This window comes from Ascaphus truei, chromosome 1, assembly GCF_040206685.1.
Source record: "Ascaphus truei isolate aAscTru1 chromosome 1, aAscTru1.hap1, whole genome shotgun sequence".
In the NCBI taxonomy this organism is placed as follows: domain Eukaryota; kingdom Metazoa; phylum Chordata; class Amphibia; order Anura; family Ascaphidae; genus Ascaphus; species Ascaphus truei.
The window spans coordinates 360,910,293-360,923,168 of NC_134483.1; the positions used below are offsets into that span (position 1 = coordinate 360,910,293).

A 12,876-nucleotide genomic window follows, 5' to 3' on the forward strand; every position below is an offset into this window, starting at 1 on the left:
CTTAATAAACTTAGTGGTTAATAACCTCTATAATAATTAAGGGGTTCAGATCCAGAACAGGTAACAACAATCTTCTCTATTTTATCTTCTATCACCTTCTTCTTTCTTCATCTGTAATTATTTCTATCCATTCTGCAATCTTCTATCTTCATCTGTCAATCCAAAGCCCCATGGTAAATCCACAACACAATGTTGTCACGTCGACTTCTTGAGGTAAAATGAGACGTCAAGGCCTTATATATGGCCTGTGACATCACATTTTCTGGTCAGATGGTACAGCTCCAATCTGATTGGACGCTGTATCATGTGCCCACCTCCTTTTTTTTTTGGTGAAGGATGTGACGTCATCTCCAAGGGAGGTATGTCACTGCCTTCAAACCACATGGCTATATCACATGGTATTAGAGTCAATGTAATTGAAGACAATCCCATTGGTTGCTGTACCATGTGATAGGCTACATTAGTAGCGGTTAGCCACTAAGTTAATGAAGTTGCCTGTAAATGCGTTTTTATTGCATGGGGGTCTACGGTGCTTATATTAATGGGTATCAGCTCCGGAGAACCAAGGCATCAATCCAATGCAGGAAAATTCTTATTTATTTCTAAGTCCCATCTCGGCGCTTATCGGCAGTTTCTCACCACCTTCTTAACAACATTTCCTGGTGGGAAGATTTTGAGAGAAAATCTCTATTCTAGAGTGGCGATTAGCCTCGATAAGCTAATAGCAAGAGTTTGAAAACCTGGCTTATCGCCACTCCTTTGGCGATTTTGTTTTTCTCGGCAAAAACAATTGCTGAATTTTTTTGGCGATAAGGCGGATGGCTATAAGAGACTTATAGCTGCATAGTACATAGGCCCCTCTGACTTGTGATAACTCTTTCTGAATACTGTGATATCACCAATGTCAGACCGCGAGGTACTTTAAGTCATGCAATAACATTTGATTTGGCAGTGATTTTATTGTACCTACCTGAATAGGCCCCTATGAGTGGTTAATAAAAAAATAAATATTGACCACAGTGTGAATTTCACAGCACAACATCTCTAATGTGATCATGTAATTTGCATCCTCTCCCAAAATTACCTACTTGAAAGGTGAGCTCAACAATAAATGATGTCCTGTATACCAGAATATTCACTTTGATTTTTACTTAGATTATTTTATCCCATTTTGTAGACCATATTGTATTGAAAACACATTTTCATTTGTTGAAATGTACAGTATAAAAATGCAGAATTTTTATTCTACAACTGAAAATATTATTTAGACAGCTCTTTAGTAGAGATGGACGAATCAGCCCTAATCCGTTTCCCTGATTTTTGTGGATATTCCCCCCCAAAATTAGTTATGCATTGTAAAATCCGCAAATGGATTTGGTCCATTTCAATCCACACGGATTCATCAAAAACCGCCATTGAATACAATCCATTGATGAATTTGCAGAATCCAATCCACAGATTCTGTAATCCGTTGGCGGATTCTTAAAAATCGGATAACAGATTGCTGAAACTGCAAATTGAATTCTACAAATCCATCAACAGATTTCAGGAATCCGTGGATTGGATTGAAAATAATAATATAAAAATAATCTGAAAAGCGCATATCGCCCTTTTTGAGATTGATCCGTGGAAATCCATGGACCAAAGGAACTGGACGATTCACTGCGGATCCAAATCTGCAAAAAAAGTGCCTATCTCTACTCTTTAGTATATTTTAAAAAAATCAAGCATTCACCCATATGTCAGCACTATACTTATTTTACTTGTGAATATTAGAAATAAAGGAAGAAAATTAAAAGAAACTAAAATATAGTTGTACTCCATACAGTAGGTAACTCTGTTGCTTAAAAATTGATCAAAAAAAATTATAATACATTGGCACAAAGTGAACAATATTCTGTAATATGCAAAAAGATTAAGTTTTGGAACAGTGGACCGGTCTGCCAAGTTAGGTGCATAACCCCAATCCAATGAAAAAACTGCCAAATAACAAAAAAATGATAAATGATTTACAACCGCACATTAAATAATTTATGGTGGGTAAAAAAAGCTTATGGGGGGTCCATGTTACAAATGCATTTGAAGCAAAAGGTGACAGTGTGTTACTTTGCATGACATTACCCAGAATCCCTGGCAGCAGTGGAAGCACTGTATGCTAAGAGATAATTATGAGAAGCAGGGTTGCAGACCTGTCTAAGATTTTTATGTGCTCACAAGTAATATATATATTTTTTTGCTATAAATTGTTTAATAATATTGTCCAGTTTTAGTATTCAGGAAGGTGTTTGTTACAGAGGATGATGCATAAGCTGCATTTGCTTGTTACCTATTTTGTAAAGCAGTTGCAATAGGGGCCATTCATTGTCTGTTATCCTAACAAATTATATTTTTTCTGACAAGAAGAATAAATAACCTTATTTCAGAGGAAGGTCTAGATCATGAAGGAAACGATATAAATTCAAGCTAATGAAAGCAGCATAGGTTTCCATACAGTAGATTTAGATTGAGAAACACAAGCTACAAAAGCTAGGGCCATATGACGAAGTATATATAGAAGAATAGGAAATGATAACATCATACTATCCCAGCACCTCTCCAGAGGTATAGATCAACTTCATTTGTGCTATTCAATTGCACGACCCTTCATGGATTATCTTGTAAATGGTTGCACACTTTGTCTATTATGGTGGCATGTTTGACATTGCAATTCATCCTACAGTAGCAACTCCTGTACAAGCTCCTAATTTGCTAGTTCTTGAGAGAGCTGCCTTTGCTTAGCTTTTACCTGACAAATATTTGACAGTGACACCAAGAATTGTCTCCTATATAACAGCATGATGCAGGTTGTGTGCCTTCCTGAAATATGGGACAGACATGACATACTTTACTGCACTGAGGTGCTATTTCAGCCATATCGGAGATCTGACCTTTACAGACATCACATAATCATGATGTTTACAACATGCCTGACATTTACAGAAAGATTCAACTCTATTATATATCAGGGCATGATTTTATTTATTTATTAAATGTATAGATCCCCAGTTATGTCAGGCAGTTGTAGAGCTTCCCATCTCCAACATTTAAATGTAAAATATTTCCCTTTATATGCTGTTTTCAGCTAAGCATATACGTGGGAGAAAAATAATTGGGGTTGTTTGGCTAACATTATCAGCTATGCACTTGGAATGTAGGAATGGCAATTTCATATACAGTAAATATAGTCTATAGCCATACTGGAACCACTTTGGCATCATCGTTCTATAATACAGCTTTGTATAAGCAGGATACAAACGTTTTTCAGTAGAAGCTATTTGACATATTTAACCACACATTATAAATTACGTTTAAACTAGGCGCTAACATTTACGCAGATGGGATCACATTTTAGTATGCACATTTTAATAATAATGCTACGCAGCTTTTACTGCATATGTTTTTTCTCACACTTACCCCTTGACATGAGGGATAGAGCCTGGGCACATAGGCAGATTGAGATTTGGCACGAAGGGGAAGGCATGAAAAGGGAAGCTACGTGCCGGAGCCTGTGATAAGGCTCGTGGCAAAGGATTATCGGTGACGCCATTTCAAACCGTCGCAGTGATTGACAGACCACAACCACGCGTTTGCTGCAGAAAATATACATACACCACAAAAAATAAAAAGGAGTGAGTGATGACAGTGTATGCTATCTGTGTACACATTAACAACATCTTAGCATTCACACGTTCTAGGAGTAATTTACAAATTTAACTAGTAAACAGTGTGTTCATCCTAATATATTCCTAATCTCTGTGGATAAATTGTGTACATCTCTAAGAACACTTGTGTTTTTTCTTCTTCATGTAACTAATGTAGCTACTGTATAAAATTAATAACTGATTTATTGCAATAGGCTGCATAATGTTACTGTAGTGTTATTCTTTCTGTACATCTACGTGTTAAGGAAAATCTTAATGGAAAATATGGAATAAATGCTAGAATGGTTCAATTCTACTGTTTAATTTGAGTTAATAGAAAACCAAACAATCATTTTAATTAGTGTAAAAAGCACATAGTGCAGGTAAACGTTGAAAATCGCCATTTGAAAGAGTTCAAAGATACTGAAAAGAGCGATCACAATTTGCAATTCCAAACTGGAGAGACAAAATATAAGTGCAAAACTATTTTTGTTCAAGATCTGGAGTAAAGGATTTGGAAAAGACTTCAGAAAAAGACAGATTATATAAACTGTATCAAATGACTTAAAAAAAAAACCCATTGAGAATAGTTGGATCATTATGGATAAAATAAAGTTGCAAAGACTTGAAAGCAAAGTCTGTCTTTGGAAAACTTTGGATTTTAACCAGAACACCGATATTGTTTTTCATGAAATCTTTTGTATTTTTTTAGTATTGTAAATCCTGTGAGATTTTGATTTTGTCTTTGCTTGTTTCAATTTGTTTTCTATGTCCCAAGGCAAGATTATTTTGTTTGGATGTGCCAGAGTACCTCTGTACTGCTTGTACTGCTTGTACTGTAAGCTTCTTTTCTTCACTTTGCTCCAACACATTTTCTCATTTCATCCTCCAATCTTACTTTTGATCATTGACTTGGTCTTTTAATCTCTCTTGGAATCCAGCCGAGTACCATCTTTGTTGAAGGATGCTCATTTCTTATTGCGATATGTCCCACCCACAGCCATTTTTATTTCTTCGTCCATGTGATGATGTCACAGACTTTGTTCCTTTAGTTCTATTCCATTTTGTTCAATCTTTGCATAGTTAACACATTTGTTAAACATTACTATAGTCTTGCTGAGATTCATATGGAGGCCCAAATCGTAGGTGACTCAAAAATTCACAGTTTATTTTGAATCCCTTTTCTACAAATCTAATGTCTTGAACAATTTTTTAAGTGTTGCAGTGAAAAGCTTTGGTGACATGAGCGGCTAAGTGAGTAAAGAAACTGACTGGCACTGAGAGTTTGAAGCAGGGGAGCCTGGTTCAATTCCCAGTGTTGGCTCCTTGTGACCTTGGCCAAGTCACTTTATATCCCTGTGCCTCAGGCACCAAAACATAGATTGTAAGCTCCACATGCCAGGGGTTTGTGTCTGCAAAATGTCTCTGTAAAACGCTACATAAAACTAGCAGCGCTATACAAGAAGATGCTATTATTAGTACAGCTCAACCCCGGATATGCTTATAATGCGATTTGAGCGTGCACACTGCGCACACTCACAGCACACTGCATACACTCACAGCACACTGCATACACTCAGAGCACACTGCATACACTCACAGCACACTGCATACATACAGCACACTGCACACACTCACAGCACACTGCACAAACACATCGGCACACACACTGCATACATTCACAGCACACTGCATACTCTCACAGCACACTGCATACACTCACAGCACACTGCACACACTCACAGCACAATGCATACATTCACAGCACACTGCATACTCTCACAGCACACTGCATACACTTACAGCACACTGCATACACTCACAGCACACTGCATACACTCACAGCACACTGCACACACTCACAGCACACTGCACACACTCACAGCACAATGCATACATTCACAGCACACTGCATACATTCACAGCACACTGCACAGTCTCACAGCACGCTGCACACACTCACAGCACACTGCATACACTCACAGCACACTGCACACACACAACACTCACAGCACACTGCACACACACACTGACACACACACACACACACATACAGTCTCACACAGTCAAATACACACACACACAGACACACTGTCTCTTTAAGGGAGTTTGCTCTCGCAAGACGGAAGCAGAAGCAGGAAGCAGAGACAGGGAGAAGAGCTGCCAGATGCCGGGTAAGTGCTGCGTGTTGTTGCCGCTGCCCCACCGGGTCTGGGAATTCTGGGAGAGTTCTCGGCTTTCCCCCTATGGCAGACGCAGTACCACCACAAAAAAAAAAAAACTTTAAAAAATAAAAATTTAATTTGGCAGCCATTTTTTTTCGTGACCCCTTTTATAACGCGGTGGTCGCGGGTGGCCCCAGAGGACTGCGCTAAAACGGGGTTAAGCTGTATTATTATTATTATTATTATTATATGATGTCTCTCTGTCACATTGCATGGGTTTATTTGAGATCCTTGTGGATGTTCTTTATAATATTAATGTACGCATCTGCAACGTTTTGTCTTCTTAATGCATCTAGGATGTATTTCTTGTACAACTTGGATGTAGTAGAGTGCATTGTATCCATTACAAAATTCTGCTTGTTCTCTAGGTTGGGTGAGCATCTCTTTTCTTGTAGCTAAGGATAACTATGGCATTACTCCACTGTTCTGGTATTTACCTGTTCTTGAACCAGCATGTAAAAAGGTTTGCAAGTATTTTTCTTCTTTTTCCCCATTTTCTTTCTAGATTTCAGTTGTAATTCCATCTTCCCCAGGATTTTTCCCATTCTTCATGGATTGTATTGCTTTTGCCACTTCTGGAAGGATTCATGGTACATAATTGTTCGTTTCTTCTCCCTTGTTGTCTGCTGGATTATGCCCTGTGTTATCTGTGTTCACTAATAATTTCACGTAGAAGTTCTAATTTCTCTTTATGATAAGTGCACTGTCTTTTATTGTTGATTCATCATTTGATTGAGTGTAATGATTTGATTCTTTCAGGAAGTGGTTTTCTTTACAAACGTCTTAACCCTGAAGAATGTCCCTTTGGGGACCGAAACATTGGGCTCCTGTGTGTTATGGATCAATAAACACATCTTTTTTGCATTCATCTTGTCTGGTTCAGATAATTAGACCATTTGTGTATTTTCTTCAACTTGGATATTTTTTCTATCTACCACAGACACCCTCTGTAGTATACTTAATACTGAGTGTGCTGCCATTACCTAAATGTGTGCGCATGTGTGTGTTTGTATGAACAGTATGTATTATATATATATATATATATATGTATGTATGAATGTATATATATATATGTATATGTATGTATGTATATATATATATATATATATATATATATATATATATATATGCAAATATAGCTGTATGCTCATCTGCATGTCCTAGGCAGGTCTGCAACCCCGCCTCTCCCCACCATCACCCACATTTGCATATTTGCTTTCCTGTGGAGGGTTTTTGTCACTTTTTTTACTCACCATAACTTAACTCAGTATTATGGTTTAGCCTATCCCATAGCCTCTCTTGCATTCCCAGTAAAATCAACCCCACACTGATGAGACCCATCAAGGTCGAAACAGCTGTCTGTGGGTGGTTTTCTGGGTATGCACCTTAACCCTGGCTGTGCTCAAAGCTGTGACCATGCAGCAAGCTTAAGCCTATAGGGAACCATGTTAAAAATGGTTATTGAGGCAAAAAGTGACACTGTGTGCTCATTTGCATGTCATTTCCCATAATCCCTTGCTGCAGTGGAAGTGCTGTGTGCTGGGTGATGGTGGGGAGAGGCGGGGTTGCAGACCTGCCTATGACATGCAGATGAGCATACAGCTATATTTGCATATTTGCTTTCCTGTGGAGGGTTTTTGTCACTTTTTTTACTCACCATAACTTAACTATATATATATATATATATATATAATCAAAAAATAAATAGATGATACCGTTCTGTGGCTAACGAAATGCTTTTATTTGTGCGAGCTTTCGAGATACACTGATCTCTTCTTCCGGCGATGTTACAACTTCTACATGAATATATATATATATATATATATATATATATATATATATATATATATATATATATATATATATATATATATATATATATATATTCATGTATATTTATATATATATATTATACAGTGGTTGACAAATCACCAAAAAATCTACTCGCCACACAAAAAAATCCACTCGCCACCTAGTACCAAACGTATGCTGCTTGGGCCAATAGGAGCTCGCCACGATGTTAAATCCACTTGCCCGGGGCGAGCAAATGTATAGGTTTGTCGAACACTGTATATATATATATATATATATATATATATATATATATATATATATATATATATATACATAAAATCAAGAGTGCAGGTACACCATACTTGCAGCAAACATGGTACTTTAATGACCGACATTTTGTCTGCCAATGGAGCCTTTTTCAAAAGCTCTTCCATTGAGAAGTCGAAATGTTGATCTTCAAAGTTTGCTATGTTTGCTGCACGTATGGTGTGCATGCCCTCTTGATTTTCTACTTTAACTAGGATTTGTGAAGCAGCACACTGTCCTGTTTTCTGTATGACTTTATCTACTGTGTGCCCATATATATATATATATATACAGGCATACCCCGCATTAACGTACGCAATGGGACCGGAGCATGTATGTAAAGTGAAAATGTACTTAAAGTGAAGCACTACCTTTTCTCCACTTATCGATGCATGTACTGTACTGTAATCGTCATATACGTGCATAACTGATGGAAATAACGCATGTGTAACAAGCTCTATAGTCTCCCCGCTTGCGCACAGCTTCGGTACAGGTAGGGAGTCGGTATTTGCTGTCCAGGACGTGCTGACAGGCGCATACGTGAGCTGGCGTTTGCCTATTGAGCGAGATGTACTTACTCGCGAGTGTACTTAAAGTGAGTGTCCTTAAACCGGGGTATGCCTGTATATATATATATATATATATATATATCATATAGTGACATATCCATTAACAAATTAGAAAACTCCGCAAGACCCAAATGCTGTACAACAGATGTGTCAACTCTTTAAAGATCAAAATAAATGGAATATAATGATATAATGTAACTAGAAGTCGATAACTATGTCTACCTTGTCCAGATAGAATCAATGGATGGGAACCTTTCCAGTGAAATTATTAGGAGAATGAAGATAAAATACCTTTGGAAGAAACAAGACCATCTTTCTATAGAACCTTCAACTGTGCCTCAAGAGGAAAGTGTGCGTCCACTGTATTCTGTCCGTGCTCACATATGGAAGTGAAACTTGAACCCTCAGTGTGAAGATAATTGAGAGATGTATGCTGGGTATAACTCAAAGAAACAAAATTTATGCTTCTGAACCCATTCATTCTTTATCCTGTGACACCACAAGGGTGAAGAAATTAAAATGGCAGTAGGCCAACATATCTCACAATGACAAAGTACCATTGTTGGACAAAGATGATACTTGCCTGGATTCCAAGGGACCAACACAAAGACCAAAATTAAAATGGGAGGATGAAATCAGAAAATATTGCAGAACAATGTGCAGAAGAGAATCTTGAAACCGCAGTACAACGAAGGTCATTGGTGAGGCCTTCATCCTGCAGTGGATTGATAAGGGCTGGAGATGTTAATGCAAGGTGGAGTATAATGTTTAAGTTGCATTATGGTTTTCAGTTAGAGGACTGAAAGTGAGGAAATAAGCTATAGGTCAGTGACTCACATGTAGAAGAATGAATATAAAAATCTTGATTGTTGATAGTAAAAAATTGTAAGGGGTAAGTGGCCCCAATTAACCAGTGCTACAGAGCATATGTGACCCACAGTAATTGTAAAGTAAATGTTTTTAACTGCGTTTTAAACCGGATCACTTGGTGTGGTATTGCATGCTTGAGGCTATATGCATTAAACCCCTAGATGGCACAAGGTATAACAGAGGTATACAGAGTTGTAAGTAGGGAGTGTTTGGACCCCCCCTTGACCTCTGCAATTTCCCTGAATTGAATAATCTTGTATGCCTGGGGTGGCTCTCATTTAAGCAGCAGGTTTACTCACATGCGGTGTGAACGCCGGTTCTGTGTGCTCCATAGCTGACAAGGGATGCAGAGAAGGTGTACCTGTTCCGGTTTGGAAGGGGTGTTTCAGCGGGCACCACGAGGCAGAAAAAGAGGTTGATAGTAAGCATCATACTGTAGATGTAGGAATCACTAAACTATAATTAACTGCTTATATGAAACATAATTGAGACCCCCCAGCTCATTCCCAGTAATTCAATTTTATCAGTAAATTACTACATTAACTCTTAAATCAGAGGAATATCATTTGTGAAGAGGTTTACTGTATTTGTTTCCTGCTCCTCAGTACATAATCTGTTTAATTGGCACAGTATGTTTTATTGTTTATATTTGTAAAAGGCATATTGATCTGTATTTTTTGCTTAAGTCCTAAATAATTGGTGCATATGTGATGTCATTGTCATTTAAAATAAGGATGCAAGTGAATGGATCCATGACACATGCACATTATTAAACACATTTGTGTGTGCCTTTCTTAGAGAAAATTTACGATGTAAAAAACGAAACATGCAAAAGCAAGATGTAAATCTGTGGTCTTATTAGAGATGTGTATCGGCTTCAGTAACATTAAAAAAAAGGCTTTAAGAAATCTGTGTGATGAATATTGGGCCTGAAAGTGTATTTTAGTAAATATGTCCTTCACACGCTTAGAAATCTGATATGGTTCAAAGGCACAGAGTTTACATAAGCTTTTATCCATCAAGTACATTAGTAAAACAATGTCAAAAAGATCACACAAATTTATATTTAAAATCTAATATCTTAATGAGATAAAACATCTGTAGAAGTGTCAGAAACATAAAGATGGAAAGATGTACAAAATCTAACCCCTCTAGCTTTCATTTACATTGCAACATTATACATTGCAAATGTACAGTAAGTTGCCACAACTGAAAGAGTATATATTTGAAGGTAGAGATTACGTGGAGTGACAGAAGTTGTTCTCATTTAACTGAGAATAATATTCTCTTCTTGTGGGATATCTTCCTAATTTAATTACTGCATGCCACTGAACATACCCAAATGTGATAATTCATATCAGGGAGCTCATGTCGTAATGCAAGCATGTAATGTGGAATGTAAATATGTCAGGAAAAACTTTATCACGGAAAACTATTCAAGTAAAGTTATGTTAATCAAAAAAAGTGTTTGAATGATAACTAGTAGCTAAATAAATCAGTGGGCATGAAAACACAAAAATGCACAGCATGTTATTGATTTTCAAAAGGGTGGTTTTTGGAGCGTAGCACAATGGATTATTCTGTATCTTGGAACAATAAAATACCTTGGTTTATTTGGAATATAGGAGTATTTTGATAAGGCTCTGCACCAAGTGAACTGCTTCTTAAAGTACGGATGTAGCCAGCCTTATTGATCCCCCAGACAACACAACATATCTCGTTATACAGCAATTCAAACTAGCAGAATTTCCATAGGATTTAATGGCAGTGATAATGCAGGATGTCATACATATAGCACCATAGCATCAACATACTAGCACCATAATGCACCAAAGGCAACAATACATCTGTACAGTATCTATGTCCAACTGGCAAAGCAGCTCTCATCTGAAAAATACTTCTATGAGTTGTTCAGCACTGCATTCTCTAAGTGACATTTATGTTGTGTAGCAAACCAACTTAAAGTATAGTACTATTTATCAAAAGTCATTATCAGTTTGGAACTGAAATCCTTTATAAACAATGAGTTGTTTTTTTTAGTTCAATTAAGCATCCCTAATGTGTGCAGCATGTGTATTAACCAAAACCTTTATTTTCAGAATCAGAGAAAATATACTAGGTTCAACTTTATATCAAAAGAAAGTCTTACTTTCAGGGAGACCTTACATTATATAAGACTCCAATTGCATTATCTGAGACTGTGGTGAACTTTAGAAATAAATACCATATTCGAATCAATCTCTATCTCGCTTTCTCCAATATCATCCATAGTGTTAATTCACGCCTCAGTGACAGTGTATCGCAGTTAGTGTATCATTTGTAAATGTTTCCATAGAAAGTGACATACTGAACAGTAGTCAAAGATAGATGTGGATCTTTATATATCCCCTATACTGTACATGGACTGCTAAATAATAAGACATCATTTTATTTGTATAATGAACAAATAAAAATGGTACATGAACATACCACACAATATATTAAATATAAATATTAATTTAAATTAATTTGCAATAATGCATGATTAAAAATGTGTCATAACAAGCCGGGGAATTTACTACACACTTTAGAGGTTAGCTTGACACATAAATATGTGTTAACATATTTTAAAATATAAAAAATAAAATGTCTCCTTGAAAAAGGTGGAAGGTTTCATCATTTAACTTGAAGATAGTCTAAATTTATTTATGTAAATAGCGGGCTAACCGCGGGGCTTCTCTCCGTTTAAAACGGAGTTTCCCGCGCGGTGGCCGCTTCAATAGATAAGCGCTAATGGCGCTTACTATTGAAATCGCCCGAGGCGCGGGAAAACCGTCCGAAAACGGCCGAAGACAGCCGCCCGCAGCTGTTTTTAAACTGCGGCGGCAGCAGCATTAGTTTTAAGCTGGCCGGGACAGTATATGTCTGAACCCTTCCTTTGGTAATGGAAGCCATAGGGTCTCTTTGGGCCTCATGTAGTAAAGGTTGATAAAAAATATCGCCAGCCCATTTAAATTGCCTATTTGGAGCGTTGCTATCACGGTATACAGAAAGCCTTCATTACCTGTCATAGAAAAATTCTCAAAATGAGCAAGTTGCTGCCAGCAATAGGATCGAGCCTCTGAAAAGGACTAACCCAGCGATTCATTTCTGCTGCAGAGAGAGCTGCTCTGAGAGAGCTGCCTCTGCCAGTGAAAATCTCGCCCCAAAATTATGTTTTTTAATATACATTTTATTCCTAGTGTAGATGTGCAGGGGAACTCTGGAGCCAAACTGCATTAGTTTGAGGTCCGGGGACCCCCTGCTTCCCAAGATACAGATCCCTTTATGGGGTGCCGGTATGTCCTGTGCATGGAGATATCCCGATCACGTGACATCTCTATGCATAGGAGATACCGGCACCCCATAAAGGGATCTGTATCTCGGGAAGCGGGGGTCCCTGGACATAAAACC

At 37.5% G+C, this 12,876-nt stretch overlaps 1 protein-coding gene across 1 annotated transcript in view; it reads right to left on the reverse strand.

Moving 5' to 3' along the window:
- GRID2 (glutamate ionotropic receptor delta type subunit 2) overlaps window positions 1-12,876 on the reverse strand; it is a 1,372,533-nt gene that overhangs the window by 995,600 nt on the left and 364,057 nt on the right. The gene's annotated exons all lie outside the window — the stretch shown is intronic.